General features: G+C 46.4%; 1 protein-coding gene across 2 annotated transcripts in view; it reads left to right on the plus strand.

The window, feature by feature from the left end:
- Positions 1 to 14,356, plus strand: part of ATPSCKMT (ATP synthase c subunit lysine N-methyltransferase) — a 207,310-nt gene that overhangs the window by 142,004 nt on the left and 50,950 nt on the right. The window lies entirely within an intron of this gene.

Consider the following 14,356-nt stretch of genomic DNA (forward strand, 5'->3'; position numbering starts at 1 on the left):
CGAACAAATCGGCTCCTGAAAGCTGCAAACCCGGAAGTGAGTGTTCCAGTTTGCAAAACTTTTTTTTTGCAAAAGCTCTCAGAGCTTGTGGGGCTGGGGGCGGGGGAAGCACGAGCCCCCAGAATGGGTCCGAGAGTGATGGCGAAGTTGCGTGCTCTCGGAGCTTGTGGGGCTGGGGGGGTAGCGCCCAAAGACTGGGGCGTGCTGAGCTCAGCGCACCCCAGGCTTCGGGGTGCAGGCAGCTCTCCGCAAGCCGTGGGAGAGCTGCTCAAAGCCTGGAGAACGAGAGGGGTCGGTGCGCATCGACCCCTCTCGCTCTCCAGGCTTCAGCGAAAGCCTGCATTAGCCCCATAGGACGCACACACATTTCTGCTTCATTTTTGGAGGGGAAAAAGTGCATCCTATAGGGCGAAAAATACAGTAATTTATTTAAAACAATTATATAAATACTTGGAAAGAAACAAAGAGAAATTTAGAAATTTGGGCTAGGTTGAATTTATCTTTCGGTGGAAGAATATCAGTGATAAAAATGAATGTACTTCCAAGAATGCTATTTTTATTTCAGTCAACACTGGTGATAGGCAGTGCAGGACACTTCAAGGAATGGCAAAAAGATATTTCTAGATTTATCTGGCAGGGGAAGAAACCAAAGATAAAATATAAACTGCTAACAGATGGCAAGGAGAGAGGAGGCTTTGCCCTGCCAAATTTACAATTATATTATGAGGTGTCCTGCATTTGTTGGATCTGGGAATGGATAATATTGAAAAATGCAGATATTTTAGATAGAAGGAAATGATAATAGATTTGGATGGCATGCATATTTATGGTATGAAAAAGGAAAGATACATAAAGGTTTTCAGAATCATCTAATAAGAAAATCATTATTTATGGTTTGGGAAAAATATAAAAATTTATTAGAACAAAAAACACCTTGATGACTCCCCCCCCCCGAAGCAATATCCTGAAAAAATCAAATATGAGAATTACTTGGCCGACATATAGAGAACTGTTAACTGAAATGGAACAGCAGGTGAAACTAAAAGATTATGAAGAAATAAGGGATATATTAATGGACTAGTTACAGTTTTACCAACTAAACAATATTTTCAAAATAGATAAAAAGAAATGTTTTAGTCATGAGCCATCAAGATTTCAAAACGATTTGTTATAAAATAATGCTAAATTACTGTTGAAAATGTACAGTTTGCTATAACAATGGCATAGAAAAGAGTAATGATACACTGGGCAAGAGATTTTGGACATAATATTCAGATGACAGACTGGGAATGGTTATGGAAAACAGAACTGAAATTCATGGCCTGTAATAAAGAGAATTACCTGTATATGAAAATGATGTACCAGTGGTATTTGACTCCTACTAAGTTGGCAAAAATGTATGTTGTTTAGTCGTTTAGTCGCGTCCGACTCTTCGTGACCCCGTAGACCAGAGCATGCCAGGCACTCCTCCCGCAGTTTGGTCAAACTCATGCTGGTAGCTTCAAGAACACTGTCCAACCATCTCGTCCTCTGTCGTCCCCTTCTCCTTGTGCCCTCCATCAGGGTCTTTTCCAGGGAGTCTTCTCTTCTCATGAGGTGGCCAAAGTATTGGAGCCTCAGCTTCACGATCTGTCCTTCCAGTGAGCACTCAGGGCTGATTTCCTTAAGAATGGATAGGTTTGATCTTCTTGCAGTCCATGGGACTCTCAAGAGTCTTCTCCAGCACCATAATTCAAAAGCATCCATTCTTCGGCCATCAGCCTTCTTTTTGGTCCATAAAGAACCTGGTCCACCTGGAGCAGGAAATGGCAAGCCACTCCAGTATCCCTGCCAAGAAAACTCCATGGACAAAGACAAAAATGTATAGGACAAGTAAAAATACCTGCTGGAAATGTATGTGGTGGACTTGTAAGGTGATAAAAGCTTTCTGGGAGATGATATACAATTAAATGAAAAAAATGTTTAAAATAACTTTTGTTAAAAAACCAGAAGCTTTTTTATTACAGGCACCGATATTCCTAAGGGCCAGAAAATACTTTTAATGTCTGGAGCAACAGCCTCTCAGAGCTACTAGCCCAGAGATGGAAAGAAGACAAAGTCCCTCCCAGAGAAGAATGGCAAACCAAGCTGATGGACTCTGCCAAAATGGCAAAGCTGATTTGAAAACTCAGGAACCAAGAGGACAAAAAGTTTACAAAAGAATGGGGGGGAAATTATAAGTTATTTAAAAGACCACTGTAAGCAGATGGAAACATTGGCAGGATTTTGATCTCACTTGTAGTGTAACAATTACCATGGAAAATATGGATTGATATAATAGTTAGAATGTGGAAGAAGATGCAATTTTAAATGTTTAAAACAGGACTCCAGGGAGGGGGTGGAGGTGGGGAAGTCCTGAGATTTGGAGGAATCTCTGTATATGGTTATGTATTTGATATTTTTTATAATTTTGTATTGTAAAATCAAATAAAAATGATTTTTTTAAAAAGAGGAAACTATCTCTGCTTTTCACAGCATGAAAAATATTTTGAGGAGAATCTGTTGTGCAGTGGGCTCATATCTCTGGTTCCCATCTCATCTTTCAGCTCACAATCATAGACTGTAGGACTGCTGCTGGATTAAGAGAGCGTATTCTGAACAATCTCTGTTGCAAGACACAAAGGGATTTTGTGTTGATGGCCATGAGGAAGCCTCTGCTTGTGACAGTCTGAGCTTCTCCAACATCAAGGTAGACAGTATGTGCCAGTGCATTTACGGTTTTGTTATTTAAATAAGAACAGAAGAGGAGCCTGCTGGATGAGACCACCGTCACAGTGGCAGGATTTAAGCACAAGAACTCTCTCCCAGCAGCATAAGGCTGCCTCTGCTGTGCAGGCAGAGCATGGTCCTCGTGGCTGACAGCCACCGATAGCCCTCTCCGTCATGGGATCGTCCAGTCCTCTTGGAAAGCCACTAAAACAGAAAAACAACTCTATGACTTTTAGAAGACATCGGAAGGCTTTTTGATGCTTGATTTTTACTGTGTTTTTATATTTTGCTGGAAGCCACCCAGAGTGGCTGGGGCAACTCAGTCAGATGGGCTGCAGGTAAATCATAAATGATCCTCTTTTGAAGCCATCCCTGCCTCCCCTGGGAGGGAGTTCCATAGTTCAACTCTGCGCTGCATAAAGAAGGACTTTCTTTTCTCTGTCCTGAATCCTCCAGCCTTTTAGTTCTGGTCTTAGGGGGGTGGCTGCTGATCAGAATTGGGACCACGTCACACAGGATGCAGATTTCAGCCCTTTCCTGCCATCTTGCAAACCTAGTGAAAACCCTCCCCTTCTGGAGCACTTTTGCCGTTTCCCCCCTCTCCAGAAAGTGAGATACAAAGCAAACACAAGTTTCCAAGTTTGGGATATCATGAATCTCATGTTACTGCTTTTGTGTGGTCTTTGTTTTTTGCCTAGAAAAAATGTTTGGGGACACATTTGCCGCCACAACTCTTACTCTGTGTGTGGTGAATTGAGTTCAATGACAGGTTTGTGTAAGTTTTCAGAAGGCAAAAATTCAGTGACCAGCATAGCTGTAGCTGTGTTGCTGTTTCACTGCTCCTGTACATTTCAGCGAGACTTACAAGGAAGAACTTCCTGGTGGACTGTGCCCTTGGTTTATCTTAGGGAGAGAGAAAATTCTATCTAATGAAAATATATGCTGTGTGGTATTGTGCGCTGTGTTGAACATCCTGCTGCGATATCCTGTTCTTTCATCTTAGGCATCTGTTGAATCATGATGGCTCTTCTTAATCACAGGAAATACAATGTAAGTTATTTCTCATATGTCTAAGGTGCAGTCTGGTATAATGCAAGTGTTACAAAAAGTTGTGAGTTGGTGTGGGTGTGTAAATTGTGGTAAATTACAAGCTAGACTACACAGCAAAGCGCTGGCCTGGTTCTCAGCATTACTGCTTTGATCCAGTTGGGAGCTTACAAGGCTTCTACAATCAGATCCAAAGCTGGTAGGGAGGAAAGGAGCATAGTTAGCAACTGCACCCTAGCTCAGACTGTTCACCCATCTAGGGCAGTCCTGCCTACACTAATTGGCAGCAGTTCTCCAGGGTTTCAGACCATGGATGCCTCCAGACCAACCTGCAGGTGCAGGCAACTGAACCTGGAACCTTCTGCATGCAACGCAGTTGCTTTATAACAGAACTATGACCTCCCCGCAAGGCAATGAATGATGACACGTTTCACAACAACTCTTGGCTCCCCTCCTCATGGACCCTCTCTCTGCCTGCACAAACTCCCACTCAGGCTCTCACTCTCCTCCTCCCACTGGACCCACCCTCTGCCCACGTGGAGGAGGAGGAGGAAGAGGAAGAGGAAAATGAGCATGAATATGTTTGAAGTCCAAACAGAACAGGGGACACTTTTCTCCCCCCAAAAAGGGATCATGTGATCATGTTCTTCTAGGGACGTGTGGCAACCCTACTACAGTCCCAGCTTGGGCTGCTGTGAGGCCAAGGCTAATGACTCCAGCCCAAAATTCCACATGTTTTGGCCCTTACAGGGAGCAATCTCATGGACAAGCCTTTTCATCCATCTTGATGCTGAAAGCACTTCTGCAGACACAGAGGAATATGTACTGTGCTGTTTGCAGACATGGGGAAGCATTTACCCATACAGGCAGTCTGTTGGTGCATGCGCAAGGAGTCCCGAGTTCAAGTTGGCTGTCTGACCGGCTAAAGCCCTGTATGCACTTGGGAAGCTTTCTATCTTCTTCATTGCAGATACGTGTATAGCACTGAGATTTCATGCTCATCAGTTCCATCTCAGTACATGCTAGGCAATCCCTGCTTTAAAAAGCAACTGTGTGAACTGTGTTTCTACATTAGGCCATGCACATGCGAAAAAGGTGTCATTCTGTAGTGTGTGGGGTGGGTGGGTGCAGCTGGTAAACCCGCATTTAGAACCAAGAACCAGTGCTTCAGGATCCTGCATATACAGCTGAACATATTACTAGCTCCAATCACCTTTTAGAAATAGAGAGGATACTCTCAGGGCAAGCCATTTTCACTCACATGCACCTGTTCAAGCATCTCCTCCACTTGTGACTGGGAAGGTCTCCAAGAAGACACCAAGCATTCACAGGCTACTATTTTTGGAGCTATGAGGGGAAGTTTCCATGGTGTCACAGGGCAGCCATGATTCAGTCCACAGAACTGGAAAGAGTCTTGAAGCAAAACCATATGAGTTCTTACTGCTTTGCTCTGTGTTTGCTTGTTTGTTTTTGTCCAAAAGCAGCCTTGGCAAGCTACCATTGGGCAGTAATCACTCACTACAGTGATTGCCTTGATGATAAATTGTGGCAGAAGCTCAAAATGTGCTGAAATAATCTTACTGCATTGTTATGAGAATAAATATTTTTGCACTTTTTGTGGGTTTTTAACTTTTACCAGTTTGGCTTTCCCCACTTCCCTTTGTGACTTGGTGCAGCACCTGCACAACAGCATTGTCCTAATTGTCTTAAACCAGAACAAGACAGCACAGCTGCAGATCTCGACTAACTGCTGCACCAATAGGCTTAAGGCAGAGTCCATTAAGCAAATGGTATGGAGTAAATGGAGGGGTGTCAGGATAAAAGCCAGGAGAAGAACTTCTCAAAGTGAGCTGCCAGAAATGGTTAAAGCAAGAAGAGCTTTGAGGAGGGAGGAGAAAGGAGAAAAGGATATATGAGAATAGGGAGGAGATAATTCATTCTGAACCGAAGAAGTCTATGGAGGACCCAGAAAGAAGGAAGTAAATTGCGCTGATTGTACGGAGGCAGGGAAGTGGAAAAGGTGGGTGAAACTTTATAACCCCAGAGGGAGCTTAAAAGACATTTGTGGTTACAGCTGAGTTGGGGAAGGGTCATTGCTCAGTGGCAGAGCCTCTGCTTAGCCTCAGTCCTCAGCATCTCCACCTCTGAAATCCTGGACAGGTTACCAGGACCAACGGTCTGCCTCACAGTCTAAGGCAGGCTGCTATGCTTGTCTCCTAGAATCATAGAATTGCAGAGTTGGAAGGCATCACGAGGGTCATCTAGTCAAGCCCCTTGCAAAGCAGGGATCTTTTCACCCAATGGGGGCTCAAGCCCAGGACCCTGAGTTGAGGAGTCTCATGCTCTGCCAGCTGAGCTACCCACAGGAAGAGGTAGTTTTGTTTGTTTGTTTCATAAAATGTATATACGGCTTGGCTGTAAAAAACAAACCCAAACCCTCAAAGCGGTTTACAAAAAAGATAAAACAAGAAAATCAAGAACAAATTCACAACCCTGCTTTAAAACATACAAAAGTTAAAAACCTAAAACAAATTATAATTACGGTACCTCAGCTTTCTAAGCATCTGGGTTGGGAGACAATAGAAGGGTGTACCTTTGGGGGTGAAGTCAAACCGCTGGGGAGTTACAGCTCCAGCTGTGGCTGTAGAGACACCTGGGCAGCCTTGGCAAAACAAGAATGTTTTTAGCAGGCACCCCAAAGAGTACAGTGAAAGCACTTCCTTGATCTCAATAGGCAGGGAGTTCCAAAGTGTGGCAGCTGCCACACTAAATGATCAAGTTCTTATAAATGTGGAACAGGGATTATGGGGCATGTTTAGTAGAGCCAATTCTGCCAGTTGAAGCAGAAGTCGGATGATTGGGGGGTGGCAGGGAATCTTGTAGGTAAACTGGCCCAAGTTGTTAAGGGCTTTATATACTAATAGTAACACCTTGAACTCAGCCTGGTAGCAGATCAGCAACCAGTGCAGGTCTCTGAGCACAGGCGCTGTATCCTGAAAGGGCCTCACTCCCGTCAGCAATCGTGCTGCAGTATCCTGCACCAACAGCAGCCTCTGGATCAAGCTTGAGGGAAGCCCCACACAGTGTATTGCAGTAACCCAGTCCTGAAGTAACCAGTTCATGAACTATGGGATGAAGAATGACTCAGAAAGAAAGAGTGAACCTGCCACAATTGTGTGCTTCAAAATAATATTCTGTCTCAAATGGGGCAGAGTTATTGAAGGCTTACTTGGATTGGCTTTAAACATGGAAAACTCTCATCATTTTGGAATGTTATTTTGAACTGTAATTTCCTGCCCTTTTTTTAAGCAATGAACTCTGGTCTCTTCTGTGCAAAACTGCAGACTCCTGACAGGACAAATGTTGAATTGCCTTTAGAGGAGGCATTCTGATGAATATGCAGAAGGGAAGGCAAAGAAACAACCATTCATCTATCTGCTAACCTCAGCTTGTAAACATTTGGCTTGGCAACTTCAATAACTCTCTCTCTCTCTTTCTCTCTTTCTCTCTCTCTCTGGGGGGGGGGGCATACATAATGGCACTGCATACTGTATCTATCTTAGAGAAATCACAGGGTAGTGCAACTCAGCAGTCATTCCTCTAAGATTTACTCAAAGGAAAACCAGCCTGATTCCTGACATCTCACCATCTCTATGGTTATCTTGTGGGAGAGAATCCAGGAAAGAGGGTGGAGTGGGATGAGCTGTAGGAAGCCACCCAGTGCTGAAGAACAACTTGATAGTGCTATTTGAGGTCAGGCTGGGAGAAGCTGCATTTGAATCTGGGTTTGAGAGAATGCTCTCAAGTCAGATGGAATGATCTGGCCATTTCACTTTTCCCCATTTCTCATTTTTTTCAGTCCTAAATTGAATTCTCTACATTTTGTAGTCATTTATTTTTTTAAAAATCCTTTTGAAACTTCTTCAGCACTTTGGTGCAAATCTCTCCTAATGTTTACCTAATAAACCAGCAGCAGAGTGTGAGTTCCCATGCCCAGGGCGGGCGAGCGTGTGTGTACGCAGAGAGTGCAGGGTGAAGGAGCCTGTTGTGGCACCCAGCCCTTGCCGCCCACACCGCTGCCTTCTGGGTTTAGAATTACACACCCAACTGCTTTTTGAACTGCAGGAGAAACATACATCCCATAGGCATGAAGACGAGACTTCAATCATTTAATGTGCCCCTAGAGCTACGTCTCTTCCTTTTCTGTTAACCTCAAATAGAAAAGCAAACAACCAACCTGTAGAGTCATATACAGACAGGGCCAAACTCTTGTTTTTTCTTAATTACAGCCATGGAGGTCCCTGACTGCTATTGCAGCACCAATGGGAACTTTTTTTTACTAAGTTTCTTAGCTGTGGGGTAGGATGTTGGGGATGGGGTCATGGAAGGGGCAAACCTTTCCTTCGCATCTGCAACAGAAAGCCCACTGCAGAAACACACACAAAAAGGCTGACTTGTTGAAATAAAGAGACAAGAAAATGCACTAAAAAGTGTGTTGCTTGGTGAAATGTTGGGCCCAGCAAACAAATCAGAATTAATTCTCAATAAACAGCAGACATCATAGTACCTCTTCACAAACTTTGTGCAAGCGGATCAGGATGAATGCTCAATAAACAGGTTGTCTGGAAGTGGCCAGTGACAACATTATATAGCATCAAAATCAATTTTGAATTTATAGAGCAAGGTGGGGTTGGGTGGGGAGATTGGAGTGCAGTCAGGTTTGAAGCCAAGAACAATGTTCTGCATTCAAGCATTTATCTTGGCAATAAGCTTTTCATTCTTACAGACATCAGATGAGCTTTGTATATTGTAAACCATCTCTAATGTTTATTCAAGGAAATGGGGCTTTGGGGCATTTCAATTGCAGGAAGGCTGAGAAACAGAGCCTCTGAAAACACTCGGGTCTCCTTCAACTATATTGTTTAAAGTAAGTTTGGGGCCTAATGTCTGGGCTTGTCCATTATTATGCTTCTAGAAGGGTTCTCCAAGGAATCCCTTGAAGTGTTTCCCAAGTACATTCAGCTAAGGGGAAAGGGCAAATGCAGAAGCAGCTATAAATCCCATTGTTCCAAGGCTCATTTCCTGTGACAGGGGTTTGGTGAGCTGTGGGGTGGGGCTTTACTCAGGGACACCATTCAGGAAAAGGGGTTCAGTGTCCCCACTCATATTTCAAGCCAAATCATGGAATCATAGAATTGTAGAGTTGGAAAGTACCTCAATGGTCATCTATTCCAGTGTTTCCCAACCTTTTTTGGGCAAAGGCACACTTGTTTCATGAAAAAAATCTCGAGGCACACCACCATTAGAAAATGTTTAAAAAATTAACTCTGTGCCTATATTGACTATATATAAAGTAACTCTTTAATAGGCATCAAATAAACACAAAGAAAGTACCGTATTTTTCGCCCCATAGGACGCACTTTTTCCCCTCCAAAAATAAAGGGGAAATGTGTGTGCGTCCTATGGGGCGAATGCAGGCTTTCGCTGAAGCCTGGAGAGCAAGAGGCATCGGTGCGCACTGACCCCTCTTGCTCTCCAGGCTTCAGGAAGCTGTCCGCAAGCCTTGCGCGCCCGGCAGGAGCTCCCGCCAGGCGCGCAAGGCTTGGGGCGGCAGCCTGTTGCCCGAAGCACAGGGAGCCCTCCGGAGGGCTCCCCGTGCTTCGGGCGAGTGTCTGCAAGCCTTGCGCGCCCGGCGGGAGCTCCCGCCAGGCGCGCAAGGCTTGGGGCGGCAGCCTGTTGCCCGAAGCACAGGGAGCCCTCCGGAGGGCTCCCCGTGCTTCGGGCGAGTGTCTGCAAGCCTTGCGCGCCCGGCAGGAGCTCCCGCCAGGCGCGCAAGGCTTGGGGCAGCAGCCTGTTGCCCAAAGCACAGGGAGCCCTCCGGAGGGCTCCCCGTGCTTCGGGCGAGTGTCTGCAAGGCTTGCGCGCCCGGCGGGAGCTCCCGCCAGGCGCGCAAGGCTTGGGGCGGCAGCCTGTTGCCCGAAGCACGGGGAGCCCTCCGGAGGGCTCCCCGTGCTTCGGGCGAGTGTCTGCAAGCCTTGCGCGCCCGGCGGGAGCTCCCGCTGGGCGCGCAAGGCTTGGGGCGGCAGCCTGTTGCCCGAAGCACAGGGAGCCCTCCGGAGGGCTCCCCGTGCTTCGGGCGAGTGTCTGCAAGCCTTGCGCGCCCGGCGGGAGCTCCCGCTGGGCGCGCAAGGCTTGGGGCGGCAGCCTGTTGCCCGAAGCACAGGGAGCCCTCCGGAGGGCTCCCCGTGCTTCGGGCGAGTGTCTGCAAGCCTTGCGCGCCCGGCAGGAGCTCCCGCTGGGCGCGCGAGGCTTGGGGCGGCGGCACGGGGCGGCCGGCCAAAGCGAGCGGCGATGGGATTTGGGAGGGAGCTCGCTCGCCGCCCCGCGTGTGCTCGCCGCCGCCGCCACCCCGCCTCTCGCCGCCGGACTCGCCCGCCTCCCTCCCACGGCACACCAGGCAACGTCTTGCGGCACACTAGTGTGCCGCGGAACACCGGTTGGGAAACACTGATCTATTCCAACCCCCGCAATGCAGGAATCCCAACTAGATCAGACTTGACAGATGGCCACCCAACCTCTGCTTAAAATGCTCCAAGGAAGGAGAGTCCACCACCTCCCAAGGGAGACCTTCCTGTCAGACAGTTCTTCCTGATGTTTAGTCAGAATCTCCTTCCTTGTAACTTGAATCCGTTGGTTTGAGTCCTACCCTCTGGCTCTGGAGCAGGAGAAAACAAGCTTGCCCCATCTTCTATGCGACTGCCCTTTAGGTATTTGAAGATGGCTATCATATCTCCTCTTTACCAGGCTAAATATATCTAATTCCCTCAACCATTCCCCATAAGGCTTGGTTTCCAGACCCTGGATCATCTTGGTTGCCCTCCTCCACACACATTCCAGCTTGTCCATATCCTTCTTAAACTGTGATGCCCAGAATTGGACACAGGACTCCAGGTGTGGTTTGACCAAGGCAGTACAGAGTGGTACTATCACTTCCCATGATCTGGACACTAAACTTTTGTTGATGAGCCTAGAATTGCATTAACGTTTTTGCTGCTGCATCACACTGTTGACTCATGTTAAGCTTCTGGTCTGCTAAGACCCCTTGATCCTTTTCTTGTGTGCTACAGGGAAGTCAGATGTTAGGGGCTGGACTGGATCAAAAGAGTAGGGAATGCAATCGCAGGAAGATCAGATCCTAACAGAAGAGGAGGGGGAATATTCACCTTCCCTGAGTCCAGCATCTCCAAAAGCAAGGAGGCAGGCAGACACAGAGGCTGCACAATTGAGAGAGGAGCTCCCCAGCTTTGAGATAGTAACTAAGCAATCAGAAGGGAGGGAGCAGCTGGGTGATACATCAATCAAGAGTGGGAGGGAACTCACTCCCCCCCCCCGAACTCAGAAGTATGAGCGTGTCAGAGAACAAAGGAAATGCAGAGGGGGAGGGACATCCCACTGGCGCACTTCTTGCTGCGGAAGTAGAGGGGAGGAGTCAGAATGAGCAACTGCTGTGCTTGCAGAAAGTTGTGTCTGTGTCAGCAACATGATACTGTAATAGAAAAATTATAAATCTACCAAATGCTCCTTAATTCTTATCAGAGAGCTACCAGAAGGGAGAGGGGAACTCCCGTACTTGACAACAGGTGTCCCCCATCTTATATTTGTGCAGCTGGTTCTTCCTGCCTAAGTGTATAACCTAACATTTCCCCCTCTTGAAATTCATTTTGTTAGTTTGGGCCCAGTTCTCCAGTCTGCTAAGGTCATATTGAATCCTGATTCTGTCTTCTGTGGCATTATCTACCCTTCTCAGTTTGGTGTCATCTGCAAATTTGATCAGCCTCCCCTCAATTCCTTCATCCAAGTCATTTATAAAGATGATGAAGAACAATGGGCCCAGGACAGAACCCTGTGGCACCTCACTTGACACTTTCTTCCAGGATGATGAGGAACCATTAATGAGCACCCTTTGGGTGCCCACAGACCAACTGTTTATCTGTTCTAGGACCTTTCTTGGTACCAATGCAAAGCTCACCTGTCATGAGCACCTATATCTCTTTCCAGATCTCTTTTCCTCTTACATACTGAGCAAGTATCATTATCAATCATTCAATGAACCTATTTTTTAGGAACATGTGAAAGGCACAAATCCTGTTGCTTTAAAAATGGCAAGTTTACATATCCAGTGTCCACAACCCTCTTTAGCTGTCATGACATATTAAAATAATAATAATCTCAACAAGTACTTTTAAAGTATGGCTCATTTGCAATCTAATACTGTGTAAAGGATTTTGTACTAATTATCCTGAAACCTTTTCTAGAAACCCCAATGTGACAGAGGTGAAAAGTTATCTGGCTTCCATTGGTTGAGCTGTTCTGATCCCACAGGTTCTGGAAGTAATAACCACCTAGAAAACCCTCTACCAGACAACTGTTGGGATGATGGGCTGGGGAAGGAGAAAGCTTTGCAGCAATCACTGTCACAAAGTAAATATGATAATGCTTTTGTACTTCTATTTGGTCATATTCACTGTGAGACTTCTGCCATCTGCACTTAGAAATCTCCCTGCCTGATTAATTACCACTATCTCCTGAGTAAACTAAGAAACCAATCAAGCTCTATTGTGCAGGAGAGGATATGTCTATGGTTCTTTCCATCTCACAGTTCCAAAGTGAGACCAGGGCCCTGAAAGGAATGCCAGCTATGCCAAACATAAAACCATCAAGAGCTACTCCGGGAGAGGGGAGGCAGTAAGGCCCCTCGGCTGGCCTGGTTGGGACTAACTGCTCTTCTCTGGTGCCATCATGTGGCCATTGAAGGCCATCTCCCCATCTCTATGCAAATTTTGAGGAAAAGTGGCATAGAGTTGACAGGGATCCCAAGGGTTAGGGTTGCCGTATTTCAAAAAGTAAAGACCAGGACACCCAAAATGTTGTTGGGGTTTTTTTAAAAAAAACAAACACCAAAAAGTCACCTGATTTTTCAACTGACTTGCATAAGATCCAGGACAAAGCACAACTTTTTGAAAATTCCTCCTAGACATCAATTCCGGCATTGACATCCCGGGAATGTCCAGGAAATGGTACCCCAATCTCAGCCAGATCATACATGGCAGGTGCCCACCCAACCTCAAATAAAGGAGAGTCCACACCCTCCTGAGAGAGGCTGTTTCACTTTTGAAAGTTATCTCTGTTGTTTTGGCCATAATCTTCTTTCTTGTATCCTGATTTGGGTCCTGGTTTGGGTCCTAGCCTCCAGAACAGGAGAAAACAAGCTTGCGCCATCTTCCATGTGACAGCCCTTCAGATATTTGAAGTTGGCTCTCATATCTCCTCTCAGTCTCCTCTGTTCCAAGTTAAACAAACCTGGTTCCCTCAACCGTTCCCCGTAAGGTTTGGTTGCCCTCCTCTGCACATGTTCTAGATCCTTCTGGGCCAAAACCAGACCTAAACCCCAATTGAAATGGATCTAGAAAATCAGTTTCCTCCAAGAGCACCTGGATCTGTTCCATAACCTCAAGAACCTTGCCCAAGTAGGGGAGATTACCAACTGGCCAGTAGTTATTTAAATTTTCTGAGTCCAGGGAGCGTTTCTTAAGAAGTGGTTTTACCACCGCCTCCTTCAAGCAGGCAGAAACCATCCAGTCTCGTAAGGAGGCATTGATCACTCAGCCAGCTGCCCCCTCCCTGCTAGCTTTTCTCATGAGGGGCAAGGGTCCAGAGCGCAAGTAGTTGTCCTGACTGATCCAAGGACCTTGTTCACATCCTCCAGCCTTACCAGCTGAAACTCATCCAACACAACATCCAGTAGGACCACAACCACCACAAAGCAGTGCCATGTATCCCCAACTCAGCCAGCTATTCCAGAAAGATACAATTTTTGATGGTATCAAAAGCCACTGAGAAGTTGAGAATTATCAAGGATATATTTCCCCTGTATCTGTCTTGGCCAAGGTCATCATACAGGGCAACCAAAGCAGTCCAACATCACAGGACCAGACTGTGCTCTGCACCCCCCTTGAGATTCATCTGCTGCTACAGTGGAAGCAAGTTCTTGATGGAGGCAAGTGGTTTTATCCTCAGAATGTTTTGCAAACAATCACATGGAGCTGCTGTCGGTTCTGCCACTTCCTTTAGGCCAGGCGGTAACAGGTCCTGCACCACCCAGAAAGCTCTGCTGGCCGACACAATGAGGCTGCAATGGAGGCAGGAGTTGTTTCTCTCTGCATCCTTCACTGCCACCAGGTGGGCTCGATGATGTACAAAGCAATATGTGTGTGTCTTCTTAGGTTTGAAGTTTGGCTAAAGGGTGGAGTATAACTGCCTTAAATAAATTAAATATGCATTGTGTTCAGCAACACTTACTTCCAGGTGTGCTTTTAGTCTGCAACCTTATTGGAAAGGACCCACAAAATCCGCATTTCCCCCAATTGTTTTCTCCCGTGGCAGCTCATATCCAAATGGGATTGTATTCAAATATCACATGGCATTCACCTGCCCTGCCAGCTCCACAATGACTTTGGCTTGTGCAAAGGGGCTCCCCCCACTGTCCCCCTGCACCCCCCAA

Source organism: Podarcis erhardii (assembly GCF_964252035.2).
Source record: "Podarcis erhardii genome assembly, chromosome: 8".
Classification (NCBI taxonomy): domain Eukaryota; kingdom Metazoa; phylum Chordata; class Lepidosauria; order Squamata; family Lacertidae; genus Podarcis; species Podarcis erhardii.